Source organism: Lissotriton helveticus, chromosome 5_1 (genome assembly GCF_964261635.1).
Source record: "Lissotriton helveticus chromosome 5_1, aLisHel1.1, whole genome shotgun sequence".
In the NCBI taxonomy this organism is placed as follows: domain Eukaryota; kingdom Metazoa; phylum Chordata; class Amphibia; order Caudata; family Salamandridae; genus Lissotriton; species Lissotriton helveticus.
In genome coordinates, this window is record NC_136065.1 from 925,425,353 (window position 1) to 925,442,891 (window position 17,539).

Consider the following 17,539-nt stretch of genomic DNA (forward strand, 5'->3'; position numbering starts at 1 on the left):
ATTACGTTCCGTCTTCTCACCCACGCATACAAGGCCCTCTACAAACTAGGACCCGAATGCCTCAACACTCGACTGTCCTTCTACACACCAACCCGTCAACTAAGATCGTCCAATCAAGCCCTCGCCGCAATCCCGCGCATCCGAAGATCCACCATGGGTGGCAGATCCTTCTCCCTCCTGGCGGCCAAGACCTGGAACTCACTCCCCACTCACCTCCGCCTTACTCAAAACTACATCTCCTTTAGAAAAGAACTTAAAACCTGGCTATTCGACAAAAAATGAACCCCCCCTCCCCAAGCGCCTTGAGACCCTCTGGGTGAGTAGTGCGCTATATAAATCCTTGAACTTGAACTTGAACTTGAACTCTGCCTTTCATGCTCCAGCAGTTTACTTACTTATAAGCAGCGGTTGAATTGCATAAAATAGTATGGGAACTGTGAGTACGACGGGCCTGGACCAGTAAGTGCGGGGACAGGGTAAGACACATAGCTAAAAAGAACAAAATGTTCTCTAACCAGGGCACAAGATGTGGGTACACAGTGTTCACACACTATTTTCACAGGGTAGACACCGTCCACACTTCCAAGAAGTTGAGTCACACCTGATATATGCTAAACTTGTCCCGGTGTAATTTTCAGACACTGGGACACATTCAGCAGAGCCTGCATGTATTCTGTTTTCAATTACCTGCAGCAACGTCCCAGCAGCAATGTGCAAGAGGCGAGGGGGCTTCTTTATTTTCACCTCTAGCCGGGCCAAAGATAAAGACCGAAGTTAAGGGGTCATCTGGCCTCCTTTTGTTCCAATATGATACTGGCTGGGCACAGTCTGGGACTTCAGAGCTTCACACTTAGATGCAAATGCAACACAGAGGAAACAAAGGCACACAGCTAATCACTTCACAGGTACTTAAAAGATGCCCGCTTTTGTTTTTTTTCCTGTATATAAGAGATGTGAATGCACTGTAAGAATGTCAGATGTGTTGGTCTGTCCTAGTATTTACAGAAATAACAATTTAAATACCACTATTTTATTTCTTTTATAGAGCTACTCATCCCAATGCAGGGTGTCAGAGCACCTTACATAACATACACATTATGCACAGACAATAAATCATGTAAGTGTATACCAATGTACAAGATGTGTTACATAAGACAGTGAGGGTTATAAGGTGTAGGAGTCACATGTTCTTTGTAGCTCACTGTGCTATATTAGAAGTATTACAATTTATGAACTGCAACTAACGAAAGGATCTCCGTGTTAAAGTCAGTAACCCATTTACCTAGCTACGTAAATAAAATTCTGTCATATGCATATTATATGGTGTGCTTTGCAGAAGGCACATTAACTTTCTATACTACTTTGTTTCAAATCTGGGACTAGACAGAACCCAGATCTCTCTAGCAAAAGTATCAACCTCCAAAGCTGTCTTACCTTTATTATTAGTCCTCGAGATTTACTAGGCAGAAAAAGTTCTCTGCGGCTGGTGCCTTAACCCCATAAGGTATTTTAAAATGCAGACTTTGCAACCAATTAAGCAGAACAGATCTACTGTCATGTTTCTTCTCTGCCAATTTCTTTGAGGCAGAGTTATAAAAAATCAGAAACGTATTATTTGAGGCCCAGATTTTTTTGCCACAATCCCAACGCAAAATCTTGTTTGTTAAATCTTGTAATGCTCTTAAACGTACACATGATTGAACTGCTTAACATATGTGTATGGTCTTCATATCTGATGTCATGTCCTGTGATGTCACTTCCTGTCGGGTCACTTCCTGTAATTCTAGTTGCAATGTCAGGGGTCAGGATGTCATGCACTGCGATGTAATAGCAATGATGTCACATGCATACTGCATAACGTGTTTAGTCCCCCCACTTATTTTTTAGGACTTGTGCCCTGTCTGAAATTATGTTGTTGGCCTTTCTTCTACAGGTAACTGCATGTAACATGTAATGCACACACCTTAAATGAAATATATATCTAAGTCAAACTTATCTGTGGGAAATGCATTGCTGTGCTAAGAAAGGTTAGTTGGTAATGCGATCACTTCAGATGTGCAAGTGTGTAGCCTCAGGGGCACTGATTTAAATCCGTTGGTGGACTGGAAAATAATGACTCGTATTTACAGTGCTATGATGTCCCAGCCAATGACAGAAAGCACTGTGTAATCTAGGTCATTTATTTTAAACAATGTATTACACACAGTATAAAATAGACTGGTGCACTGATGAGGCAACCCGGGCTGGTTGATTCCAACACTCTGAGCGAAGCAGATTGATTTACACACTTGTATGATTCTGTGTCTATGTGTAATATATGTATGAAAAAGAATGTGCTCTGACACCCCACATTGGGATAAGTAGTGCTGTAAACCAAATTATATAAATGAGAGAGAGGGTCTATGGCGAGGTGAGGGCACCATAGGAGGGTGCTAGTGAGGGAATCTGGTCACTTGGGGTGGAGGCGCCAACAAAAGTTGTCCCACTGAGCACCACCAATGCTAAAGCCCAACTAGAGGCCATTGCATGCTGATGATAGGCTTATGAATATGGACAGGGCAATGGCAGCTCATAATAGTGCATTTAATTCTGCTACAATTTTTCACAGAAAATGCAGTAAGGCAGTAGTGTAAATAACCGATTTAGATTTAGATTTCGGCCGTGCCAACATTGACGAATACCCCATCCACTGAAATCTAAATCCCATTATACCCTACGGGATTTATATTTCAGCGGACTGGATATCTGTCACTGTTGTGATGGAGTAACCCGTCCGCCAAGATCTAAATGAGGACCAACGTCCATTATCAGAGGCCGCATAACTCGTTTTACTTGGTTTACTTGCCATTCCTGTCTTGCCAAATGAATACAACATCCCGACGCACTACATGGTGAACGGAAGCTGCATCTTGTCCATTCATTTAAATATTGATGCTGCCTTTTCAATGTAGCAGTCGAGCTGGCACATTTGACAAAGTACAGTGGGTCAAATGACATAAACGTTACCCACTAGAAAACATAACACAAAATGCAGCCATTAGTTGTAAAATTAACTGTTAAATGTAACTTCCGACTATAAATTTAAGTTGCTGTATTTTCGAATAATATTGGAAAGATTCCCTAATCCTACACTATGATGTTGCACGTTTTTCAAATGGGAAAACTGTTTAGTTTTTTATATAAACCCATAAAAAAGTAGAAATTGTATAAATAAACTTAAAACTATTCTTTTTTTGATATATGTTAAATGCATGACATGTAAAATCGTTGAACTGCATTGATTTTAGAACTGAATGCTGATAAGGATACTGTACATGTTGCGCATCATTTGATACATCGCTATCCAGAGAATAATTAGAATAATGTATGCTTTTTTATAATGGCAAGCTTTTTTCTGCTTGCCCATAACAAACCACCCCTTCTGTGCAGCATTATATTTATCTCTTATTGAACATGATTTACTTGTACCTAGTCTGTCAACCCTTGCATGTGAACGTGTATAAATGGATTGTTTTTGTGTGAGTAAAGTCTATCTCACTGGACATTCACCATGCCCTCATAATTACTGCTATGTGTTTCACCCAATCTGACATATTGTTCTATGAAACCCACTCCTGTTAGAAATGCTCACAACTGTAATAACAACAACAAACCAACAACACTAATATGAAATAAATGCCATGCTACATCATTTTGAGAATGTATGTATTTATATTTATTGTAATAGAATAACATTCCACATGTTTGTTAAACTTAGCGGTTGGTTTCTGAACCATTTCATTTTTTTATGGTTATCCTGGTGGATAGAGGTCAATAATTCCTATTTGTTTCCCATAGACATTTGTCGTCTACTACAATATACCTCTTTGTTCTGCATTGTAACTGCGGAACAAAGAGGTAAGTACTGTAGTAGACGGTAAAGTAGTTGAAGTTGGCATTACAGGTTTAAAAACTTGCTTGAGGGGGTTCTAAGGTAATAAGTATAGTGGGTATGGAGGAAGAACATGATTGCCGCTTGAGAAGTCGGTTTCCATCATTGGCTTCCTGTTGGAAAACAAGATAAACATTGGCTGGGCGTTACATTGCATCATAAACCACATTCAGCGGTCACGTGACCTTGCATTATTCATTGTCAGGAATATTTACATGAGATAGCCTCTGGCTGCAAGGTGGTGCCACGCCACATTAAAACTCCTGATGACTAAATACTTTTTGGGTAAGGCACCTTATTATGGTAAAACAATACTACTCTCAATATTCCCCATCATAAATCTTTTATCCATATCCACTAATTGCAGGCTCTTCCACACCTATTGCGTGAGTTGTAGGCCATAAGAACCATTACTTCTCTGTACTGGCTTCAATGATCTGGAACAAACATCTCCATAAATTAAGAGCCATTCATTGCTGTCGCCTTCAGGAAAGTCATTCAATTATGATTTGACCTGTATGTAATCATCCATCAGCCGGGACTGCACCTCACAGCTACTAAGTTGTGTGGTGTGAGCCTGCTAAAACATCAAGTTAATGTTCTCTTCTAGAACTCCTAACATTCTGTCTGTCTTCCTGCACAGGTCTGCTTATCCAAATACCTGTGACTCTCATCTGTCTACCATGACCCTTCATGCTTTTAAAATTCTATTGCCGTCCCTGTCGCTTCAATAATTTTTGTGTTTTGCAAAAACCTACGTCGTTCTTTTTTTTTTAATTCTTTCTTATTATTTAACTCCGCTAAAAGATTTGATGCTGCTGGACAAGTATTTAAACATGTCCATTCTTTCTCGCCTCTATCCACAGTCCCCTATCTTGTTCAGTTCATTTAGAGTTTTTGTATAGTGCGACGAACCACAAATTGCCATCTGTGAGCCTGGAGACCGGCGAAAACTAGAAGACAAGTCGAATCTTGCAACACCAGATGTGCAATGAGGTGGGTGCGTGAGCTGAGGAGGTTCTGAAGAGAATTCTGATAGGCAACATTTCCAAATTTGTTCTTAGGTGGAAAAGCATTTAACCTGACGATCTTCCCCATAAGGATGAGAGGGATGTTTTACTAAGTTTTGGTGCAATGCACCGCAGCAAGCTAAGTTGTTGCACTGAGCTGTGTTGCGTCACAGGGTGAGAGAAAAACACCACCATATCTACCGGGAAATGGCACTGTTTTTCTCTCCCCCAATGCTGAGCACTTCCAGCTGATATGTGCTATACCAATGCACAAACCCCTGCACCACAGTGCAAGGGTGTTTACGTACCATAAAGCTTAGGAGTTATACTAGAAGGGGACTCTTGCAAAACAAAAATACCTTGTTTTCATATTTATCCTACTTTGTATGTGTGCTGTACAGAGCAGCAATCATGTAAGTAGGAAAAACGTGGAGAATTTTAAAAATGGCTCCACAGTTACGCTTGCTTCAAGAAGGTCCAATATTTTGGCACAAATCATTGTCTACAAAGTAGATAGAGGTTTGCGTTGAAATCCATGGGTGAGTGCATGGTAACCCAGGTTACACCCCCTTGACACATGAAAAAGCGCTACTTTGTATTACATTAGGAATCATTGCAATGCAAATCATGATTTGCACTGGAAAGTAAATCCCACCGGAACACTTTGCACTCAGTTTGTGTCACCAAAACTGGTGCACAATATTAGTAAATCTGTTCTGAGATGCTTGCCTTCTTTTAGGCCAGTCTCCTACTGTTATCAGGTTAATATCCACCATTCTGATGTATTTATACCTGTTGTATTTAAATATATTTGCATATCTAATGTATATATATATATATATATATATATATATATATATATATATATATATATATATATATATATATATATACATTAGATATGCACCAGCCTGGGAGTGCGTCTGGCAGGTGCAAGTGTAGCTGTGATATATATATATATATATATATATATATATATATATATATATATATATATATATATATATATTTGTATTTTGATGCATTTATGTCCCTAATCATATGAATGTCACATTAATATATTTTTTTGACATCTGTCTTTGCATTGTTTGATTTCATTCCACCGTTGCATCATTTTGTCTATTCCAAAGGCTTTTGTCGTCAATTGTTCTGAACATTCTTTTGCTATACTATTTAAACTCAGTTATGGATCCGCTGCCTCAATATGCTGTAAGGCCATTGATCGTTTTCATTATGTCTGAACGCTGCATCTGCATTCCCTTCTGTCCAAACAAAATGAATTTGCTAGAACTGCCCAATGTCTAGTGAAACTATACGAATGTCATTTTAGAAAAAGACTTGAGGGTTATTTTTAAAGCTCACTAACAAGATCCCCAATGGCTGGCTTGTGGTGAACAGATCTGCCTGGTGGTGGCCTGCTGCCGCTGGCCTAACAAGACTCTATATTTGTATTTGCCTTTTCTTTTTCAGCATCCGTAGACATTAGGATAAACTGGGCCTTGATTAAAAGTACCATATCATTTTCCGAAGGTGGCGCAAGAGAGCCAAAAATGATAAAATAATACTTCGCTGCCTCTTTGAATGCCCAGTGCAGTGCCAGACACCAGAGTAAAATTAGGCTTGTGGGGATATTGTAAAAGCTCAATTATCGCAGTATTTTAGGCTCAGTTTTGAAGATGTCTTGGTGCCAGGGCCGGACTGGCGATTCCGGGCACCGGGCAATACCCCGGCAGGCCGAATGGAGCGGAGGCCGGTTTTGCTGGGAGAACCCCAGCAAAACCGGCCCCCTCTGAGTGCGGCCGATTTTCGGGCGGTGACTGACTCCCTGAGTCAGACTGGGGGGGGGGGGCGTGGGGGGGGTTGGAGTTTATTTGCTCCCCTGTGAAATGCATCCGCAAAAGAAAAAAAAACTTCCTGGAAACGTCTTCTTTTCTGACATTTTTACAATTTCTGAGTGCAGCCTCAGGGTGGAGAGAAATAAAACATTCAAAATATGAAAACTAACTAACTGACTAACTAACTAACTAACCAAAGCAAGACAGAGTGGTTGCAAGGTGGCCAGATTGATTTATTCACACCTAAATACATTTGCGCCACTTTACAGTGTTTGGTGAAGCGCTACTTTTGTTGTCTCCTCGCTCTTTGAAGAATGATGTTTTCCCTGGGTGGGAAAGTGTAATATTCCTGGAGGTACTGAAATACCTGCTTGTTGGATGAATTGGAAAACAAAATGCATACTGCGGCTCTGCATACTGATTCCTTTTGTAAGAATATAAGCAACGTGCATTGAAGCGGGTCCTTATGGGCCCTGTAGTCATGGCCTTAAATTTTGAGGCAAAAGCACTCACTAAGTTCTGAATAATTAGTGTAAAAAGAAAAAGGTAACCATGTTGTTCCTGCTTACATTTCACATGTCTTACTTAATCTTGCATTCCCTATGAGTGTTTTTTTTTCTAAGATGCTGTTAATTATTTTTTAGGCAGCATATTGCTCTTGTCTAGTGCATATTTTGAATTGTCTCACATCTGGCTGTTTATAGCAGGTCAGTGCAGTGCAAGTTTTTCTCAGTGGGGCAGTATAGTGTTCAGTGGGGGACAGGATGTGGCACTTTGCTCATAGCTGCTGAATTTGGAACTGGGGAACCAGGTTCAGCCTTCATGACCAGTCCACCAGACCACTCTCCCCCAAGGAGCACATTCCCATACTAGACCTTAGAAGGTCCCGCAAGATCTTAAAAACCCTGGTGTCTTAGCACCAGCAGGTGGACCCTAGCAGTGGCAAGGGTGGGTTAACCTTGAAAGCCTGTCCGCTACGTTTCATTCTGAAGTTCACCTCCAGTCTTGCAGGCAGGCCTATGAAGGAGCACACCATAGAGTGACAGTGACTCTGTCACTGAGGTCACAGGGCCCTTGCGCAGGGAGGCTCTCGGGCAGTGTGACTGCACCAGGTACTGACCGCCAACAGTGTGTGCAGGTAACAGCGGTGGGCCAGAGGGGCGCTGTAAAGGGGGATTTCAAGGGACGATGCAGAGGGAAAATTACATAAATAGTTTTCCTTCTGCACCATCTCTCGAAATCGACGCTTACCCGGCCCCATCACCCCACTGCTGTTACCTGCATGGTCCGCGGTTGGCGCTGACTTCAGGTGGAAGCGTCGTGTTTGCAAGTATAAAATGGTTTTAAGAGCACTTGTTGCCTCCTTCCTGGCCGTCAACAATTTTCGGCAATAATAAAAATGTCATGATAACTCCAGTGATTAATGTTCTTAGTAGACAGATGGTGTTTTATCTTTTAGGTTTTGACTCATGGAAAGTAAGCGCAGAGGGTTAATGTGCCTGCAGCTAAGAACCGGTACCATGCAGATCACAAAGTGCACATAATGTAAATAGGTCAGTGGGTTACTGCTTTTGTCAGAGAGACCCTATTGTTACTTACATTTAATAAGTTAAAATCCTAACATAGAACAGTGAGCTCTTACCTGTCATCTAAGAGCTGCATGCAAACTGCAAGGTATAAATTAGAGCGTTATGGTTTTTTCCCCAGTCTTCGATTATCCTAATTTTGTAGTAAAATGGTTCATTTGGGTAGAAGTCAATTCTGATTAATAAAGAGAACCCCCAGCCATGGTATTAAGTTTTAAATTCAGAGTTTGTATTTCTCCAGACCAATCACTATTAAACTATGCTGCCTACTATTATGGTTGTCATGTGACTCCTACACCTTGTAGTCCTTTGTATTATGTAACATTTCCTAAACAGTGATTTACACACGTATGATTGATTGTCTCTGTGTAATATGTGTGATGTAAAATGCTCTTACATCCTACACTGGTATTAGTGGTGCTGTAAATTTGCTAATACTTTATTATTTTGTCATTTTTAGGTCTCAGCCTGCGATGGCTGCGCAGACATGCGCAGTCTCGCTGGCAAGATTTAATGAGATAGAGAGAACATCACTAGTGAGGTTAAGCCCCGCCCCTCTTCTCCATTGGCTGGCCTCCTAAACGGTGGTCAGCCATTGGAGAATAGGTCCTAGTGACGTTCTTCTTTCTCTCTAAGCCCCGTCCTTTTCAGATTGGGTTTCTTGACTTACTGCTGAAGTAAAAGGTTCCTTATCTTCATTATGGGCCCAGAGGGCCCCATGAAGAAGATAAGGAACCTTTTACCCCAGCAGGAAGTTGGGTGCCCAGTCTGAAAAGTACGGGGCTTAGAGACAAAAGGCTGGCCAGCGCTTGTTTTTTTTGGATCCATTTCACGGCGAAGCAACTACCGCACAGAGGAGTCCCAGCCGAGCCAGGAGGATGAGCATCCCAATGGGAGCCCCCGAGCGCCTGGAGCACGTGTTCAGCGCGGCCGAGGGGGAGATGAAGGCATCCGATCCCGGCGCCCCCCAGGAGCAGGATGTGAGAGTCAGCCTCCAGGACAAGGAGCTGTGGGAGGACTTCCCGCAGCGCACCAACGAGATGATCGTCCCCAAGACGGGCAGGTGAGAGCTTGCGCGAGCGGAGAGCAAGCCCCGAGACCCCTAGCACCGAGAGACCCCGTCCCGAGACCCCTAGCACCGAGCGACCCCGTCCCGAGACCCCTAGCACCGAGAGACCCCCCGACGTCCCGAGACCCCTAGCACCGAGAGGGCCGGCCCGAGGCCCCTAGCACCGAGAGACCCCCGAAGTATCGGTGTGACACACTCAGACCCTCGTCTCATAGAATGCAAGCATCCGAGGCCCCTGAAGTTGGAGGAGGCTAGCTGGGACCCCCGAACTTGCCATTCGAGAGGCTTCCCCTGTACAAGAGAGATCTCACCCCATTTACAAGGGAGAACCCTTATTACAAGGGAGAGGCCAAAGAGTGTTTCAGCTACAAGTAAGATCCCCTCTGATAGGAGGGACCCCCCTCGAGCACACTGGGAGCCCCATGTCTAAGGGGAACCCCTCCAATGCACTGGTACCCCTAGTCCAAGGGCGAGCCTGGCATCTTTATATGGGAGGTCCCTCAAGCACCCCGAGCGTCCTAGCATCAGAGAGACCCTCAAATACACGGACCCCTAGTACCAGGAAGAGTTAGGCTACACTCAAACTCACGGACCCTGTAGCACACGGTTGAGACCCCTCACACACACTCCCCCATCCCTCCCAGTACAAGGGAGAGGAATGGATTTCACCCCCTAATACATGTATTATCTGGTAAATAGTTGGGTACACATGATTTTAGTCGGGTTTGGTGAGGTGTCTGTAGGATGTTTGCAGACAGAAACTCACTTCAAAATGTTTGTTAGTTTGCCAAATATTGTGTTTTCTGTCACATAGTACCCCTACCAAACCGCATTCCTCTCCATTTCCACTACCCTTCAAGTCCCTCCCGTGTGCCCTGCTTTTAGTATAATGTATTTTATCATTATATGGCGCATGATTGTCGGGAAATCTGAAGCTCAAATATCCCCCCCCCCATCATATTGACCAACATACGCTCCAGCAGAGAGGCTTCTCAAACACAGGGATCCCGCTAACCAGGGTGGGACCGTAAAACACACTTACTCCCTTCTAGTACCAGAGAGGGATCTTCAAGCACGCTGAACCCATAGCACTCAGAAGCGGCCCCTCAAACACACTGATGTCCCCCATTGTGCATTCTGGGATTTGTAGTTCTCATTAGAAGCATGGGTTTACATTCTCAGCAGGCAGAGTGCCACTGGCTAAAGCTGTCACATATGACACAAGGCAAGCTGTCAGCTAAGATTGCATGGAATGGGACTGACTGTTTCCAAGCACTGCCGGAGCTCAGTTTCAAGGCGCCCCTGACAGGTGCCTGACGAACGAGACGCATACAAATCCTTTCCTCAATAATACCAAACTTTCAGACACAAATCTGCCATGTGGCTCAGTTTCGCCCATCGGTACCGGACTGTCGGGTGTTGGTCCGATATGTGACTGATATGAATGGGACACGTCGATACCCCCCGTTAGTCCGACCACTGAATATCAGTGAGATTTGGTAGACTCGGGGCCCACTCTACACGTTCTAGAGGGGTCCGGAACCCCATATATTCACGTTACACCACTGTACCCTCTCTGACCCAGCCCAGCCAGCCTCTGACATTTCAGCATGAGGGGAGGCTCTGTTCTACTTTTTTACAGTCTTTTAGAAGAGCTTCTGACATGCGACTGATACCACCAAAGGCTTAAAGGATCTTCAGAGGCAAGACTGACTGACGTTTGGCTCACTCTGACCATCTCCAGCCTGTCTTAAAATCAGATCTGTGGGCGCACCGTGGATTAACGCATATTTCTATCAAATTAGGGGTACCAAAACGTAACCGCAAGCAACCGCCCTGGTGCCCTGGGTGTTGGCAAAATTATCCCTTCTCTTCCAGACCTCATGTATACAACTACTACACCGTCACTTCCTTACATTTCCCACAGACTAGTTACATTAAGGCACCACTATTGAACCTCATTGCCAAACAAAATGGAGTTTTTGTAAAATATTCTTCGGACCAAAAATCTGTAATGGAAAGCTCTGGGTCTCGCTGGTTGTGCAGTTGTGCCTTTCATGTGGCGTTTGGTGCTGCAGGGACAGAGTCTTGTGCAGTGGAGCGGGGGATTGCTGTTCAATAAGACCAGCACGAAAGGTGCTATGTTTAGGGGTACAGGATCACTGTTGGGGTGACTGGAATGTTTGTGGCGACCCCCATACTTCATTTGCATGCCATCGTCATGCAGGGGCACCCGACGCCTGTAGGACGCTCCCTGTGACCCCAGCTCTCACTTCTGGTCATTTTTATTAACTTCTAACATGGGAGCGCAGTAGCTGTGTGTGTGTGGGGCTCTGTGTGTGTGTGTGGGGGGGCTCTGTGTGTGTGTGTGTGTGGGGCTCTGTGTGTGTGTGGGTGGCTCTGTGTGTGTGTGTGTGTGTGTGTGTGTGTGTGTGGGTCTGTGTGTTTGTGTGTGGCATTTGTGAGAGATTAAGCTATTGGCATTGTAAACGACAATGCCATTTATTTATCTGTTTTCAAAACCAACACATAAATAAAAATGTTGTCATTTACAATGCCAACAGCTCTAACTTTTGCAAAGGCGAGACCGTTGCATTGTAAATGCTTGTTACGCATGCGAACAGTCTCTGCGAAGATTTTTTCCTTGTTGGCTGTACGTGCCTGCTAAAAACCTCAAAGAGAAATAAAATCTCAACTGTAGATTCAGATCCTGCCTCGGTGCAGTATTTGGGAGAAAAGTGCAGTGGCTCTGTGCCTTTAACTCTCACTTGTTACACCCCGTCCCAGCTCCTCACTCTACCTTCCATGCTCTATGCAAACATTTTATTCTGGCTAATCTGTGTCTCTATCATACACCCTGTTTCACTATCTCTCATTCACTTTCTGGTGCTCTCTTTCTAAGTGTCCTTCTCTCTCTCTCCAAATCTCGCTCGTCCATCCTCCCTCTTTCCTAATTTGCCAGCCCACACATCTCCCAATCTCTCCCCCTCTCTCTCCTCCCTCTCTCTTTCTATCTCACATGCCCCTATTCCTTGTCTCTTCATCTCTCTCTCACCTCTTTGTCTTTCTCACCTCACACATCCTCTTGTCTTTTCATCCCACGCTCTCTCTTGCTCCGTCTTACTTCTTTACCCGTGACCCATCTGTCTCTCCCTCCACCTCTCTCTCTCACCTTACACATTTACCTCTACCTTTTCTCTCACCTGTCTTCATCTGTCTCCCCTTTCTCTCTTGCTCTCTATGTACCCATCCACCCATGTTGCCCCATCTCGCTCTCTGTCCTTAACATCTTTTGTTTCTTTAAACCTGCATCTCTATTTCTCCCGTCTGTGTTTTACATATCGCTCTCCTCCCTCTCACACACTCATCTCTCGCTATTCTTATCTCCATCTATCAGCTGCCCCGTCAAAGCACTTCAAATGCTTACATTTGCAAAAAATGTGAAATAAATATTTCATTCAAGACACCTCATAGGGGTGAGACAAGAAACACAAGAGTGTGTGCGTGTAAATGTGTGTGCGCATGCCTGCATGCATGTGTATCTGAGTGCACATATGCATAGGTATATATGAGTGCCTGTGTATGTGTGCTTGTATATATCTGCATGCATGTGTGAGTTTGTAAATGTATCTCCTCTTGTTAATGCTATATATGTATGTGCATGCTTGCTTATGTGCTTGTCTATGTGAGCGTGTGTCTGTGCTCTATGTGCATGTGCCTGTATGTGTGTGTTTGTGCGTAAGTGTGTGTGTATGCTTGTGTGGCTGTATCTATCTGTGTATGTGGCTGCATCTGGCTATTTCCAAATGTGTGCATTTCTGTGCATGCGTTTGTGTATACGTGTTTCCTTCTATCCGTGCTTGCATGTTTGTGTGTGTCTATCTGTGCATCTATGTTTATTTTGAAAGTTTTTTTTTATTCCACATCAAAGACTTTACTAAAACCAATATCTGTAACTACTGGATGGCAAAAGATTAACCACATTAGTACCAGTTTAGTACTTAAATTCAACAATCAGCAACTCTATGGTGCCAAATTAAACTTTAGAGAGAACATGCCAGTGCCCATCACCACGTGTCATGCTTTTTTTTTTGAGCTACAATGTGTTGTAATCTAAGATTATGCAGAAGTTTGTGGATTATGTGTCATGTTTGTGAAATACATAGTATAGTTTAAAATCTTAGGCTTTAAGAGCATATAATTCCATAGCTACTTTTTTTCCACAGCCAGCATATTACTCTTGTCTCCCCCCCCTTATAACCCATAACCTATTTCCCATTTTCTGGTTCCCCAGCGCCGCAAGGTCATACGAATAGAAATAGCACTATGCAAATATCATCAATCCACTATATATAGAAAACAAAATTAAAAACCATTGTCATGTCTAACACCAAGCGCTCTAATTTTAAAAAATTGCGAGACCTATTGCATTGCAAATGCTTGTTATTTTTCAGCTCTGTAATGGGGCTCTTCTTTGTGGGGCGACGCTCCTCCACTCAAATGGAGAGGCCGCCCCTGTCATATCCACAGTTGACCAAACCCCAATTTTTTACAATGTCCAAAAACAATTAAAACAGATCAAAAAGGACTGCCCCCTTTACTAATAGAGGTTTTTATGTTTCAGTCTATTTTTGGTGGTCTCTGTAAGAATGTCTATGGGTACACATATGACTGGGTGGGTAACCTGGTGCTCTTTAAGGTCATCATCTACTATTTACTGTGCTTTGAAAGTTGATCTAATTAAATATGTATTGAAAAATTAGCTTTAAAATGCACCATTTTGGTCTGTCTTTTTCCAAAATTTTGTGGGGGGGGGGACCCTGCCAAACCCCCCTAGTAGTGGTCGGGCTGGCCCGCTGCGCTCGCTCGCGACACGCCAGATGGGGGCTGGTCTGGGGCAATTTGCCAGGGCTGCTTTCAGTTCCCAGTCCAGCCCTGAGTGGTGCAATGATTGTCCTGGAGAGGTTTGGGTTTTAGTAGGAAAAAACACAGATAAGAAAGATGGAGAAGAAAACAAGTTACCTACCTGTAACTTTGGTTCCCCAGTATTGGTAACTTTCATAGATTCCCATGCTTTTGTATCATTCCCCGTCGTCGGAATGGGAGTCTCGGTAACAAAAATACCATAGCTGTAGGTACAAAAGACAAAGGAAAAAGGCCTAGGCCTCATTCCCTTTTGTATTGATAGCAACAAGGGGCCCCAATTTAGTCAACAAGGGACCTCGGGGAACAATTTTTTCACACAACAGTGGTCCCATGCACATTCCAGTACAAAACAAATAAATATAGACAGAATCAATTCTATATTTAGAATGACATGTCCAGCCGGACAGAAGTCTTTCAAGTTTACTTAATAAACAATGTTTCAGGATAAAACAAAGATACCTTCCACAAAACCCTTGTGTGGTACACAAGCCTGTGCCCAACACTTGCGGGGTGTTTACAGTTGAAGGAAAATAGGAAAGGTTTTTAAGGCAAACAAGTGTTCTTCTGTTCATATGTTAATTATACAGAAAATAACAAGTCGCACCACTACATCAATTTAGCAATCAAATATTCGTATAAGGTGCTTAAGCAAGTCGACGGCGTTTCGGTCCCCCTAAAGGGTCATGGGGACCATCATCAGGACAAACAAATAATTGCCTTTATCGCTAACCCTCAAAAATGCCTAAAAGAAAGGAAATAAGGAGAAAAAATACTTTAAGAACAGAGCACCAATAATTTCAGAACAAGTGACTCTCTGTGCAGAGTGCATACAACCGTTACCGAAGTGAAGATGCTGCAGGGTTTCCAAGAGAATTATTTACAGGCGAGTGAAGAAATGGTGGCAGAGTAGTAGAGCAAGCTAGTCGGCGTTGTGCCAAGGCTGGTAACTGGTGCCTATCGTGGTAGTGCTTAATGGCACTCAACAATGGAGCGTGGTTCGTTGTGACTATTGATGCCTAATGTGGTAGTGCCTATTCGTAATCGGTAATAGTTGTGAAGTGGGAATAGCATGCCTCTATCGCGGCTGGGTGTCGAGTTAAAAAACTCAATCTGCTTACCGAGGAAGCGTGCGAATAATGTCTGGCCGTATTGATAATAAATATTTATAGCCCGGACCAGCAGCCCTGTATGAAAAAAGTAATCTGCAGATTAAAGGGTGAAAGATATCCGAGTACACTGCGTGACAATTGCCATGCAGAAATTCTTACCCAATTAGGGAGTGGGTTGCCGTGTTACTCAATCGTAACCGGGCGACGCCAGGGTAAGCCTGTTAAAACAGAAGGGCAATTTAGGGACCTTAATCGCAGCGTTCCTACCAAGGCTGATTGCCTTGAACTGCTGGTTAACTCACCGTTATGGACGGTCATGGAGATCTTCCCTGGCGTGCTTGTGCAGGCGAACCAGGAAGTGAAGAGGGGGCGGGTGTGCGGTGATTGGACAGTGCACGCAAGGTTTTTTCGGCATAAACATAAACGAGGGGTGCATGTTGTGATAGCCATCTTGGGTGATGTATATTTACAGTGATTTCACATGCAAGGTGACAATTCTAAAAAACATCGATCAATACATCTCAGAAATTGTTTTCTTTTTTTGGACAATTAGATGCTTGGCATTTGACCCAGAGTCTCTACAACATTATTGTAGGGCATTCAGATTAAAGCAGTCCACTCCTCCTGCAGGTTCAAGCCGGAGTTCAAGCTGTCTGTCTTCAGAATCCATTTTAATTCTTCTCTGTTAAGCATACGGGTTAGGTCGCCTCCTCTGGGTGGTATGATGATTTGTGTAATAACAGTCCAACGGATCTCATTTTCAGTATGGCCTTTGTTTAGAAAATGTTCCACCAAAGGTGCGTTCAGAGTTTTACACCTAATGCGACTGCGATGTTGGGATATTCGCAGCTTGATTTTCTGCTTTGTCTGGCCAACATATATAAGATTGCACGGACAAAAGATTGCGTAAATGAGATTACAGCTGTTACAGTTGGTAAAAGTATGTAGTTCATTCTTCAAATTTTTAAATACAAATTCTTTACTGTCAATTGAAAAATCACATACCACACATGAGCCACATTTGGAATGACCACGCAGGGGTGGTAACGACCAATGATCAAGTAGTGTAGTGTGTCTAGCAATTGCTGGTGGTAAAGCTGCCCTGACCAATTGATCCTTGAGATTTTTACTCTTCTTGAAAGCGAAGAGCGGAGTTTCCCAATTGAGGGGACCTGAATTCAGAATATGCCAGTTCTTTTTTATACATTGTTTTACACGGTTAGATATGGTGGAAAAGGTGGTTACACATACTATTTTTTCATTGGTTTCTTTTGGTTTGGGTTCCAGGAGAGTGCCACAAGGACAATACCAGGCTCTCTTCATAGAATTTTTGATCAGTCGTCTAGGGTAGCCTCTAGTCCTAAGTTTCTCAGATAGGATGTTCGCCTCAATGAAATAATCCTCTTTCTTAAAGCAATTTCTCCTTAGTCTCAGGAATTGCGAATACGGAAGACTGTCCCTTAGTGCCCTAGGATGACAGCTGTTGTAACTAAGAAGGGTATTTCTTTCTGTTGGTTTGCGGAACAAGGACGTGTATAGAATCCCATCCTGATGTTGGATGGTCAGATCTAAGAAGGGAATACTATCTTTGTTATGGGACAAGGTGAACATGAGGCCATTACAATTGTTATTAAGCCAGTGTGTCAACCCTGGGAAATCCTCAGTGGAGCCACCCCAGATTAAAAAGATGTCGTCTATGTAGCGCTTCCAGGTATGTATACCCTGATGGAATGGGTTACTGCTAGACAAAATGATATTCGTTTCCAGCCAGTCCATATATAGGATCGCCAGGGTAGGGGCAAAAATAGCCCCCATGGAGCAGCCACGTACCTGCTGGTAATATTATGAGTCATAGAGAAAACATTTTTGGGTGAGGCAAATCTCCAGGAGTTGTGTTATGAATAAGGTGGGCACCCTATGGGGGCGTGTCCTGGTGTTTAGTATGCTTTCCATTACAAGTAGTGAGTCTTTCTGGGGGATATTTGTGTATAGGGACTCTACGTCTAATGTGCATAGAGTCTCATGTTCGGGATCAAAGGAGTAGTTTTCAATAAAGTTGATCATGTGCATGCT

The 17,539-nt window shown here is 43.3% G+C and overlaps 1 protein-coding gene across 1 annotated transcript in view; it reads right to left on the minus strand.

Moving 5' to 3' along the window:
- The window catches only part of LGI1 (leucine rich glioma inactivated 1), a 379,191-nt gene that overhangs the window by 81,201 nt on the left and 280,451 nt on the right, over positions 1–17,539 (minus strand). The window lies entirely within an intron of this gene.